General features: G+C 53.9%; 1 long non-coding RNA gene across 1 annotated transcript; it reads left to right on the top strand.

The window, feature by feature from the left end:
- Positions 1-4,752: 4,752 nt before the first annotated feature.
- On the top strand, positions 4,753-12,400 carry LOC140635739 (uncharacterized). Its single transcript, XR_012033082.1, has 5 exons — positions 4,753-5,111; positions 5,367-5,445; positions 6,330-6,529; positions 7,320-7,765; positions 8,158-12,400. It is a non-coding gene; the product is annotated as an uncharacterized lncRNA (long non-coding RNA).
- Positions 12,401-12,908: the final 508 nt, after the last annotated feature.

The raw sequence follows: 12,908 nt of genomic DNA, 5'->3' as shown, positions 1-12,908 counted from the left end.
TGTCGTGTGCTTGGTCAGAGTGGTTTCCTGTTGTGGTTTTCACTTCTTGAGGTGGTTGGACTCAGGAAAACTCTGTCTACATTTTTCTTTCTGATCCCTTTTAAGACATTTAATTTTGGCAGCTTTGCTTCTTTTTTGAAAAAAATGGGCGTGTACAGCATAAACATTGTAGAAGTAAATCAGAGTAATCAACACTGGGAATAAAACCATGCATTTCAACCGTGTAAAATCTTTTGTCATGTCTAAAAATAAGCTATAGTTCTTTTAAGTTTATATACAACTTTAAAAAAAAGTTTCCTGTTTTTTTAAAAAAATCCTGTAGAAATGCACATATCACAATGACATAAAATTTGACTTATAAATCCATCAATTTATAACAGTGACTTATAAGCCTTATTAATTATAAAAATTAATCCAGTTAAAATTAAAATTAACTGGATTAATTTTTAGGTTATATTACCAAATTATCAAAATTTATTCATATAGTATTATTGGCTTTACAAGAAAGAAAACTGTACAGTGAGCCCAAATTCAGGTGCCACCCGCTGCGGTGTTAAAAGTCACATGGTCCAAAGAGGTGGTCTATCAAGGGGTCGGAGGTGGTTCCTGCTTTCCTTGCATCCCAGAGCTGGGAATGAACCCTCTAAGGATGTCCCTTAAACATGCAAAAATGCTGATTCTACTGCTGGTTTACTTCTACCTTTGTGTTCTACTTTTGAAAAATGCAGGATGATAATGCTAGGCACAGTCAAAAGGATTGACAATAATAGACCTGTCATTGAAATGTTAAACATTCCAGATATAAGCATGGTAAAATCAGAGTTTTGGTAATAATGCCTTTTATATATTGGTTAACTCTGCTCTCAGGTGGGAAGAATGCTATCCAGCTGTATGATAAAGAGATTAGCTTAGAATCAGACCCACCTAGATGTGAATCCTGATTCATCAGCTTGATAAGCTCTATGACCTTGAGCAAGTCCGTAGCCATTTCAAGTGGTGAATTTACGAATCTGTGATAAATGGAATAATACTGTCCACTGTTGGGAGGCAAATCTCCATGGGCCTCTGGTTTTCTGTGTGCTTTGTTACAACTACCTTGCCCAGGGTGGTGATAGAGCAAACAGCCTCGGGAGACAGAGAGTGTTGTCTCTTATCTGCAAGGGACAGATTTTTTCACTATCCTGTGCAATAAAGATAATGTCTCCTGTGGGGCAAAGAGTAGGTTATAAAAGACTGAGAATTCCTAGGCATGGAGCTAGCTGTCAGTAGCAGCACTGACCCACTGCCTGTGCAGCGTCTCCCAAGATCCCATAGCATCCCATGGGACTGGGGGAGCAGGGGGTAGTGATGAATGTGAAATGCCTGTTGCCTGCTTTGCTGGGAGCAGCAGAGCCCTTTGTCTCTGAGCCAGGAGGCTTTGTCTTCTGCCAGCATCTTCGGACACCGTGCCAGGCTAACCTGTTACTTGCAAGAAAGGGTGAGCTCCCCACATGCTTCCCATGGTCATTGTTGTAAAGTTTGGAGGAGGTGCTAGATCACCTTAGCAAATGCTAGCCTCTCAAAAGTATGCTTCCCTCCTTACATCGACTTCTATAAATTGTAAATATTTGTCAACCACTCAATCATTACTTTTTTATTAGGTTTCAGTTGGTTCTTGTATCTAAAGAGCACATTCTGAAGATATCTATGGGACAAACAGCCAGATGAAAAGTAAATACAGATTTCTGCATTTTTCTCTTTTCAAGTGAACTAGTTAGATACTTCTTTTTTTAAAAAAACATTTTTTTTAAATTTTTATTTATTTATGATAGTCACAGAGAGAGAGAGAGGCAGAGACACAGGCAGAGGGAGAAGCAGGCTCCATGCACCAGAGCCCAATGTGGGATTCGATCCCGGGTCTCCAGGATCGCGCCCTGGGCCAAAGGCAGGCGCCAAACCGCTGCGCCACCCAGGGATCCCTAGTTAGATATTTCTAAATGATAGACTAAAACTTACACTTTTGTGTAGGTTGCTACAGTATTTGGCATTAGTGAGTATTTAAAATCTTATCCATCAAAGGCACACTGTACAGTATAGCAAACATTTTTAAGAAAAAAGATGCTACCAAAGAATGTCTATTGCTCATCATTCCGTCTTACTATGTTTTCTTTTTTTTAAAGATTTATTTATTTGAGAGAGAAAGACAGGAAGAGAGCGCATGAGTAGGGGGAAGGGGCAGAGAGAGAATCTCAAGCAGACTCTACACTGAACATGGAACCTGACGTGGGGCTCAATCTCATGACCCTGAAGTCACGACCTGAGCCAAAACCAAGAGTCAGATGCTTAACGGACTGTGCCACCCAGGTGTCCCCCTTATGATGTTTTCTGATTATAGTTTGCAGGAAATAGAAGACTATGACCGGATAATGAAGAGAAGATGAAATAAATACCATTCTCACAGAGAGATACAAATCAGCGAGCTGATTTATGGAGCTATGACACAGTAGTAACGATGATGCATTATTTTTCAATAACAAATTCTACCCTGAGGCTGGCAAATACTGTTATATTCTCTTATGTTTCCAGTTCTTATTTGAAGAAAGAGCAGAATCCCTTTAATTTTTATATTCTCTTCCTCACATATTGGACGTCTGCCAATATCAGATATTGATCACGCGTGGTAACGTTACTACTCCTACAAGAGTTTACAGTGTTTAAAAATTCTTACCAGAGCTTCTTGTAGAAATTTCAAAGGGAAATAATGAGATATTAAACCATAGCACTTCTTCTTTGTCAAAACATTTTATTGTAACTTCTGTTTAAGGAAAGCATCCAAACCACCACACTCTCCTTAATATTCAGTTTCACTGAAACATGGCTTTATAGTGTGTTTCTGGAAATGTTCTTATAAGCCCTGCTCCCAGAAGATGTGTCCTTGGGTGTGATTTGCAGTCTGTTCTGTTGGTGAAGATTTGAGTTTCTCTGTGTGATGGATTTCCCCAACAAAACCCGCTGCTCCTGTACCTGTTTACATTTATGATGGTTACGGTTTGTTGCTGGGGATTAAACCATAGGAACACAAAATGTAAAGCATGTTTGTTAGCTAAGAGGAATGGTTTCCTGTGCTGCCTAGCCGAAACAGATGAGAAGTGCCTGCTGGAGGCGGACTGGGATGGCTTACCCACCTGCCCTGAGCTGAGATCCTGTATGAACGTTGCTTCCTTTCCAAATGCTTCAGGTGCTGGTGTGGGAAGCTCTGCAGGACACGTTCCTCGACTTGGGCCAGTTACCCGGTTGTTTTGTCCACACCTCTGATGCTGTCCTCACCTGTAACTCTGCTCCCTAACAATTGCGTCAAAATCAAGCAGAAGGACAGCATGTGGCAGCCGCTGGAGCTTTGCTTTCTGCCCCCTCTTCTGACCCCACACACCTTCCTAACTTCACACGCAGCTCTGGGTTCGCTGGGTGATGTGTTGAAGCAGGGGAAGGCCATGTTTAAGGAGCTCTGCTTATTTTTTTCCTTCCCTTAATTGATTTTCCTTTTGTTGCTGAGCAAGTGTCCAGAGGAAGAGAGACCACAGGGTCTCTGCTGCTCTTGAAACATGGGGTCCCCCTTCCAGGGGCCAGGGCCTGAGGACTTCACGTTTCGGGGCAGGACTGCAGGGAGGAGCAGCCACAGCATGTCCCTGGTTTCCTCCTCAATCTGCCGGCAAGGAGCAGGCTGGTTGTGGCGGCCAGTGAAGGACTGGATTGACATTGGGGGGCCCACCCGAAGCCGGTGAGGGGAGAAGTCGGGGTAAGGACTCCCAGGTGAGGGAAGAGGTCAGGGATAAGGACCCCCGGGTGAGGGAAGAGGTCGGGGGTAGGGACCCCCGGGTGAGGGAAGGGGTCGGGGGTAGGGACCCCCGGGTGAGGGAAGGGGTCGGGGGTAGGGACCCCAGAGTGAGGGAAGGGGTCGGGGGTAGGGACCCCCGGGTGAGGGAAGGGGTCGGGGGTAGGGACCCCAGAGTGAGGGAAGGGGTCGGGGGTAGGGACCCCCGGGTGAGGGAAGGGGTCGGGGGTAGGGACCCTCGGGTGAGGGAAGAGGCCGGGGGTAAGGACCCCTGGGTGAGGGAAGGGGTCGGGGGTAGGGACCCCAGAGTGAGGGAAGGGGTCGGGGGTAGGGACCCCCGGGTGAGGGAAGAGGTCCGGGGTAGGGACCCTCGGGTGAGGGAAGAGGCCGGGGGTAAGGACCCCTGGGTGAGGGAAGGGGTCGGGGGTAGGGACCCCTGGGTGAGGGAAGGGGTCGGGGGTAGGGACCCCCGGGTGAGGGAAGGGGTCGGGGGTAGGGACCCCCGGGTGAGGGAAGGGGTCGGGGGTAGGGACCCCAGAGTGAGGGAAGGGGTCGGGGGTAGGGACCCCTGGGTGAGGGAAGGGGTCGGGGGTAGGGACCCTCGGGTGAGGGAAGAGGCCGGGGGTAAGGACCCCTGGGTGAGGGAAGGGGTCGGGGGTAGGGACCCCAGAGTGAGGGAAGGGGTCGGGGGTAGGGACCCCCGGGTGAGGGAAGAGGTCCGGGGTAGGGACCCTCGGGTGAGGGAAGAGGCCGGGGGTAAGGACCCCCGGGTGAGGGAAGGGGTCGGGGGTAGGGACCCCTGGGTGAGGGAAGGGGTCGGGGGTAGGGACCCCCGGGTGAGGGAAGGGGTCGGGGGTAGGCACCCCCGGGTGAGGGAAGAGGTCGGGGGTAGGGACCCCCGGGTGAGGGAAGAGGTCCGGGGTAGGGAGGTAGCGGGTGTGTGTCCGCTTCTGTCAGGCCCATGGCCGCGGCCCAGGTGTGTGGCTGGGGCTCCCTCCAGCACTCGGTTCCTAGGCGTCCACAGGAGCTTGGTTGAGCGTGGCTCACACACCGCGCAGTTCACCTGTCTCAGGTGTTGCTCCCAGGGCTTGGGCACAGGCGCAGCCCCAGGCGGCTGCCTCTCACCTCGGGAGCAGGGGCCTCAGCCCGACGAGGCGCCCAGGCCCTGGAGCCCCGAGGGCCGCCGATCCACACGCTCTCCACAGAGGAAGCTCATCAAACAGTCCCGCAACACCTCACCCTGCTTTCGGGGCCACTAACCCAGCTCACACCGTGGAATCGTCCCCCGTAAGGCTCTTAGGTTCGAGCCCCGGGTGTGCCTCCTTTTCAGTGGGGACCCCAGTGACTGGGAGCAGGTGGGAGATGCCGTGACCCAAGCAGAGGCGGCCCTTCCGCCTGACGGGAGCAGCCCCCTGCCGTGGGCGGCGCAGGCCTCCGGGAGTGTCCACCTGGCAGCGGGGAGCGACGGCCCGTGTAGGGACGTGGGCGGGTGGGAGAAGAGAAGCCTGCAGAGGACGGTGGCAGAGGCGGAGAAGACAGTCCAGACACCTTTCAGGGATGAGAGGAAGGAGGCCAGGCAGCGCCATCGGCTGTGCTCATCTGTCAGGAAGCAAGAGTCTCCTGGCGGGGGGATGGTGAGTCACATGTCAGCTTTCCGAAACGTGAATGAAAGGGAGGAAGTAGAAACAGGAAGGGTCATGTCTCTGTCAGGAGGTTTGCTGGTGACGGCGGCAGAGCCGGGAACGCAGAGTGGGAGGGACGAAACATGCTGGTGTTGGGGACGGAGCCGGTCAGGGGAGAGGAGAGCCAGGGCGAGGAGGCCTGGTGTACCAGGGCACTGCTCTGCTTCCCCTTGTTGCCATGGCCGCTGGGAGCCTCAATGCAGAGCCTGGAGCCACAGTGTGGAGCCAGGGGCCTGGGTGCAGAGCCCAGGGGCCTGGGTGCCGAGCCAGGACCTGAGGGGCCTGGGCAGAGCCCAGGAGCCTGGGTGCTGAGTTGGGTAGGCCTGAATGCAGAGCCTAGAAGGCCTTGGTGCTGAGCCGGGAGCTGGGGGTCCTGGGTACAGAGCCCAGGGGCCTGGGTACTGAGCTGAGTAGGACTGGGTGCAGAGCCTAGGAGGCCTAGGTGCTGAGCTGGGTAGGAGTGGGCACAGACTCAGGGGGCCTGGTAACAGAGCTAGGATGTGGGGTGGCCTGAGTGCAGAGCTGGAGGGGGCTGGGTATGGAGCTGAGGGGCCCGATATCAGAGCTCAGGAGCCTGAGGGCAGAGCCTGGGCAGGAGGCGGCTGGGCACGGAACTGGGGATCCTGAGTGTAGAGCTGGGGCAGGTGGTGGCCTGGGTGCAGAGCTGGGGGGCCTGGGTGCAGAGCCGGGGCAGGGCTGGCTGGGTGCGGACCCCTTTGGGGCCGACAGCATGGTGGCCGCGGCCCTGGCGTTCCCAGTCTGCCCTTCCCCTGGCTCTCGTCCCTGTCCTGAAGTTGTTTTCACTTTCTGTCATTACTCACCCTTGTGTTTCATAGTCCACAAGATAAGGTTTGAAATCTTAAAGGAAAACACAGCAAGAAGCGTGAGGAAGACAAAGAGACTCCAGAAAGCAAACCCACAAAAGGTTCCAGTAATGGGAACTGGAGCCCCTGCTTCAGGGGAAGGCTCCCAGCCTTCTCTCAGACCAGGAGCTCGGGGGGACATGACGATCCCCAAACTTCCTGTCTTAACAAAGGTACAGAATCGCACACACACAAAGGGTAAGCTGTCATCTGCTTAAGAACGCAAAGTCTCACATATTACAAACCATTTCAAATGGTTTTAAAAATATTAACCTTTAAGTAAGGAGTAAATTTCCATCATTTAGAAAAATAAATTCTATGAAACTCTTCACTCTCCAATAATGTCAACCAAGTAAAGGGTCAGGACAGAGTTAGAGGAACAACGGGTTTGCAGAGGTTGCAGGAGGCATCGTGCCCACTGGCTGGCGGTGCCTGGCCTACCCGACCCCCCTCTGTAAAAACTGATTTTGTTTTGGAATGCACTAGAATGTTCCTTCAGCTACAAGCTGGGTTGAACAACGAGGCCAACTTGAAGAATGTCTGGCTTGGTTCAGTTTGTTACTGTAAATAACATAGGCTAATGTGCTGGAAACAAATGTCCCAAACCTCAGTACTCCTGCCTCCGGGGAATAGTAGGTCCAAGCGTGGAACCCAACGTTGGGAGCCTCCAGTGGGCACCATGCAGTGGAAGCCCTGCCGTCCCTGCAGGCTGTTGTCTGGCTGTCCCCTCACTGTCTCCTCTGCTCTGATTTTTCTTGCTCCCATTTCTGGGTGGCTTATTTCTGGTCTGTAATATAAATGTTTCCATACCCGTGCCCACACCTCCTTGGCTCAGTCCTCATGGCCCCTTGTGTGGTGCTAGGCATACTTTGGGCATCTAATCAATACTGGAAGGTGAGCGTTGATGAGCTGCACAGCGCTGGCCTGGCCTGTTTGAGCTACTACCTCTTTTTCCCTCCCTAGCCCACTGCCGCTCCCTGTGTCACTACTCCCTGCATGGCTGGGAGCCTTCCCCTGAAGCAGAGGAAGACACCTGGCCATGTTAAGGAGGAGACACCGTGTTGGCAGCAGTGTGGCCAGGGTCGCGGTCCATAAGGCTCCGAGAGCTTATGAGGGGGACCAGGCCGCCGGCTGGAGAAACAGCACCTGTTCTCAACCACTTTGCTGAGCTGCTGGATGGTGTCAGGACGTGCTGGCCTGTGTCAGCTCCGGGAGACGTCACTGTCCTGATGTGTCCCCTCTGAACGACTGGGACATCCTCAAGCCCATCACATACGGAAGCTTCCTCAGAGCTAAGGTCACCCCTAGGGCATGGAGCAGGGCTCGAGGTGTCACACTCCAAAGATGAAGGAAGCCCAGTTACTCAGTGGAGCCATGTCCTTCCAGAGCAAACTCACACGCTGACACAGGTAGACATGGAATAATTGTGCCCCAACTGCACACTCCCTCCCGACGGCTTACACAAACAGGTTCACATCAGAGCACAAACATTGCGGTTTGAGCACAAACTAGGTTTGAGTTCTACTTCACCTGGGTGTTAAAAATCACTCAACCTGTGGAAGTTTCATTTACTCCCCAAAGGTTTTTCCCTTTTCAGCAATCAATATGATCATTTTGCTTACTAGTCAAACCCACATTCTTCTACAGCTTTGTACTGGGCGGGGGGTGGGGGGGGGTGGGGGGGAAGACCCAGTGCTCAATACTTGGCACTTCACAAACCACCTTTATGTTTCTCCCGTTGGGCGTCAAGACCTCTGATGCCAGCCCCGAGGCTCTGTCACTGTTACCACTTTACCAACAGGATGCTCGGGGACGGAGTGCCAGTGCAGCTGGCCAGGCCTGGTGGCTCTTGGCTGGCATGAAGATCCAGCCCCAGATGCCCTGCACCGAAAACCAAGGCAACGCATGAGCAGTGTGAGATGAGGCCACAGTGGTGATGCCAAGCTCTTTCTAGTTTATAGGACTGCAAACACTTCATGGCTTATCATTGAGGAACATTCCAGAATTTCTTCACCAAGGTCAATGTCACGGAGCAGCACAGCTTAGGAAACCTCAGAGTCCATGTCTGCCACCCCAGCTCCACCCCCATCGCCCCGTCCTCCTGCTGAGGGAGCAGCGACAGTCGGCGTCACTCACTCCACTCACTCCCTTCTTCAGACAGCGAGGTGTCCCAAGCCGAGTGGCACAGGCTGTTCTGTGTGGGTTCAAACCATTGCTTTGCACTCAAGCCAACCCTGAACACCGTCCCATGTGATTGTATCCCCAGCATGTGGCAGTCAGTGGGAGACCCAGGCCCTGCCTCTAGAGTTTCAGTCAGTGGGGTCTGGGTCCCTCAGCAGTTCCTGGAACCTTCCAGAATGGGCAACTTAACCATCTTCCCCTGTGTCAGGCAGCACCGCCACAGGGCCACTATGGAACATGTCTTCTGTTCCCCTCGGTAACGGATATGCCCTGATCTGGAATGTGCATGCTTGCCGTGGACTGTCCTCTCTGGCTCGAGAACCGGGGACACCAGGGGCACCATCCGCTGACCGTGTGCCCATGTCCATGTACAGCTCCACCCCAGCGGACGTTAGCTGGCTCCTACCAGAGCCTGAGGGCCCCTGGCTCGATGGGCCCATGGGCTTCCAATGTGGGCAGGTGCTGTTCATCCTTAGCAGCAGCATCCTCAGCCTTGGAGTGGGGGAAGCAGCAGGAAGAATGCTGAGGGGACAAGCCAGGAGTGGGAAGGACCCAGAGGACAGCGGCCGTCCCTGCACACAGGCCCACCGCTGCCCAGGCTGAGGCTGCTCCGGGCCGACCCAGGACCCTTGAGGGAGCAGCTGTCACCTACCTGGGCACCTCGGTCATGTCTAGGTGACACAGGGCAGCCACCTTGCTGTCCTGCCTTCCCCTTCTCCCCGGGCCAGCACTGTAACAACTGTCGTCTGGCTTCATTTCCTTGAGTAGACTTAGGCGTGGTTTACTTTTTAAAAATCCCTCAAAAGAGCATTTTGAATGGCGTCTGGTGATACAAAAGGAGCCCGGCGGGGCAGAGATGTGGCTGCAGCCCTGGTTCCTTCCCCAGTGCCTGCGGAGGCACGGCAGGGATGCAGCAGGGATGTTGCAGGGACAGAGAGAGGGTCAGGAGGGAGGATCCAGGAGACAGGCCGAGGAAGGAGGCAGGAGGGATGGGGGGCCTTCTCATCCTTTCTGTAGCTGATCCCCCCACCTCATCTATAAAAGTGATCCGACACTGGAGGCCACTGGACTGTCCTGGGAGGCATTTCCTGGCATTGCTGCGGGTCCCCGTGGCCGGGCCCATCAGCAGGCTGGGGCGGGTGGCCTGTGTCCAGGGCCAGTAGGTGCAGGTGTGACGGGCCGATGCAGCCTGCGTGGTACACAGTGGAGGTGCCGAGCATCTGTCCTGCCCGCTGCAGGCACTCATTCCTGCCCCTGCCTGGGATTGCTGGACTGTTGCACACATCTGCGGGATGGAGCTCGCGGTCATGGCCCTCAGTGCCTGGAAGTGCCCGCATCCTCCCGGGGTGCTGCTCATGGGAGCCCGCCGACCTCCATCTGCCAGTCACGTGCACGGGGCTGGGCTGGGTTCAAACCTGGATTGGCTCGGGCTCACTGGGTAGGAGTGCCACACGGGGCTCTGGCACCTGAGCTTGGTTCTGAAGGTCCCCCCCCATCGGTGCATCTGCAAGAACTGCAGTGGGTGTGTATGTACAGGTTTCGGGAGCTGTGCCAGGTGGGCTCAGCCGCTGCCTTTGCCTGGGAGGGCCACAGCAGGCCCCTGCTCAGACGGGCACCTGGTATGCAGACAGGCATCCCCACCTGCCTCCAGGGTCAGCTCCTGCAAGCTGCACGGCTGACGTCTGGCCGGAGTAGCTGCGCGGTGTGTGAGCACCAGCCGCAGACTTGGGTCGTCTTTGTCCTGGTTGTTCCTTTCTTTCTGACCTCAAACAGGCCTGTGATGCTCTCAGGAAGGGAGTTCAAGCCTCCAGTAAGTAGCGTACGGGATCATCACATGTGGAAGATAAGGAAGTGTGGGCCTGGGGGCTCTGAGGACTGGGGCTACATGGGGTCTTACCCAGGTCCCTCTGAAAGGAGGGGGCTAACTGGAGAGGTGACCTGGGGAACAGGGATAAGAAAGGCCTGACTGAGGTCTGTGCTGCAGGCCCTGGGAGCATGGAGTCGGGGCAGGGCCCTGACTGCTCCTTCCCTGTGTCCCATCACTCTGGGCTGTCCCTGCACCTGTGCAGCGAGCATCCCAAGCATCTGAGCAGTCCTGGCACAGAGAAGTGGGCAGACACAAGCACCTGGTGGCCGGCTGTCAGTGCGGGCTGCGTCCAGGGCTGTGTCCAGGGCTGTGGCTGGTGACCGGAAGTGGCCCAGGGAAGGGACTCAGGCACTGGAGAGAGCCGTACAAGCAGTTTGCTCCAGTTGTTTGTTTCAGAAGCGGTCTCTGAACGACAGGGCCGGCCCGTCGTCCTGGGCCTGGAAGTGTCCAGCTGTAGCTCTCCGAGTGACTGCCTGTTTGAAAGAAGGACCCGTGAGCATCTGCTCTGGTGTTTGGTCCTGCTGCTTCTCTTCCCTCTGCCCTCCCTCTTCCTGCCTCTCTTCCCCCTCAAAAACAGACAGACGTGTGAATGTACCCACAGCACTAAACACTTGTCTAAATGACGATGATGAATGTCTCCTAGAGCCAGGCACCACCCCTCAATCTCTCTCTCGTCTGTCATCTCTCCAGCTGCCCATCCTCTGACTTTGAGAATCCTTACACTTGCATCCAATCATGAACAATTATCTGCCCGTTTAGCACTAGGATTATAGTGAAGGCAATAAACGTGAGTGAACACATGCATAAACACCACTCACTGAGTGTTGCAGGGAACAGTACAGCTGCCCTGAGGGACCTCAGGCATGTGACCCCGTGGGGTCTCGGCCCCTTTCCTATCACAGGGCTGCCCATGACAGCTGCCCCCACGGGCCACCTCTCAGTGTGGCTGGGGCTGAGGGCAGGCCCCCCACATGCATGAGAGCATCCTCCAGTTAAGGGGGAGGTGCTCTGCATCTGCAGGATCAGGCTCTTAGGAGCCGTAGTGTGGATGCCTGCAGGGGCTGCGCTCTGGTTTGGCTCTGGAGGATGTAGACAGGTTTTGCCCTCCCTGCACTAATGTGCAAGTACAGTTCATCCACCAGCAGATGTTGGTGAGTGACGACTGTGTCAGGCAGTGCATGTGATTTTTGCTAGGGAAAACTACATCCTGGTGGAGAAAACCCAATTCCTACCCTCCTGGAACATCCATGTCGATGAGGGACATGAAGGGCAGAGTCCTTCACGATCAACGTGAAATGACACGTCCTCCTACGTGCAGTGGGGAAGGTGGAAAGGGTGCACGGTGGAGAATGACAGGAAGTGCCTCCTTGAAAGTGCCACCAAGGACCCTGGACTGCAGTGTACATCCGGGACTCGTCGGAGGTAGCCAGCGGGAGGACACAGGGGGTGAAGGGGTGAATCTGGGGAGATGGTCCCATCCTGAGTTCCACTGCCTGGGCCAGGGAAGCCTCCAGAACCCAGAACCGTGATGGTGACACCAGCACCGAACCTGTCTTCTGGAGTTGGAACCAAACCTCAACAGCACTGCCGTTTTGAAATCTGAAGACGTTGAAAGTGAGGTGGACTTTGGATTTTAAGTTCTTATCAGGAACTACTTTCGCTAATCGCCATAAAAGGAAAAGCAGTAAAACACGAATGTGAGGGTGGTGATGCAGTGCCGGTTCCCTCCAGGTGCGGATTCACGCACCTGCTACCCCATATGCTTCACTTAGGGCTCCAGAATCTTCACGGGGCAGCCCTCTGTCCCCCGCAGGTTGTGTTCCCAGGTGGTTGCTTAGAAACACCTGTGCCCGGAGGCCCCAGAAATCCGTGACAGACATGGATGAAAGGGAGTGATGCGAACAGGCTGCAGGCCCTGACCCAGTTCCCGAAAGAGCAACAAGAGTGTGTAGACCGGCTACACCACTGATCATCTCTTATGAACTCAGCCCCAAACCACTGCAGAAACATCACCTGTAGACCACACTAAAAAAAAAAAAAAAAAGAAAAAAAGAAAGAAAAAAAGAAAAAAGAAAAAAAGACACTGGAAAAACTACATTTAGCTTTAACACTTGACTAGCGGGGAGATTTTAGGCACTGATTCATTGACCATCTTTCTCACAGGGTGGCTTTGGCGCCGGGCTTTAAAACATCCCAGCTGGGAATATAAAAAATAGTGAAAGGGAATAAAGGGGAAAGGAGAGAAAATGAGTGGGGAATATCAGAGAGGGAGACAGAACATGAGAGACTCCTAACTCTGAGAAACAAGGGGTGACAGAAGGGGAGGTGGGCGGGGGGTGGGGGTGACTGGGTGATGGGCACTGAGGGGGGCACTTGACGGGATGAGCACTGGGTGTTATGCTATATGTTGGCAAATTGAACTCCAAAAAAAAAATAAATAATAAAAAATAAATAAAACATCCCAGCTGAGGGGAGACGTGGAAATGTGGTCCCCCATAAACTCC

This window comes from Canis lupus, chromosome 1, assembly GCF_048164855.1.
Source record: "Canis lupus baileyi chromosome 1, mCanLup2.hap1, whole genome shotgun sequence".
NCBI lineage: Eukaryota > Metazoa > Chordata > Mammalia > Carnivora > Canidae > Canis > Canis lupus.
The sequence above is the reverse complement of the archived record's forward strand: the minus strand, read 5'-3'. Positions and strand labels throughout refer to the sequence as shown.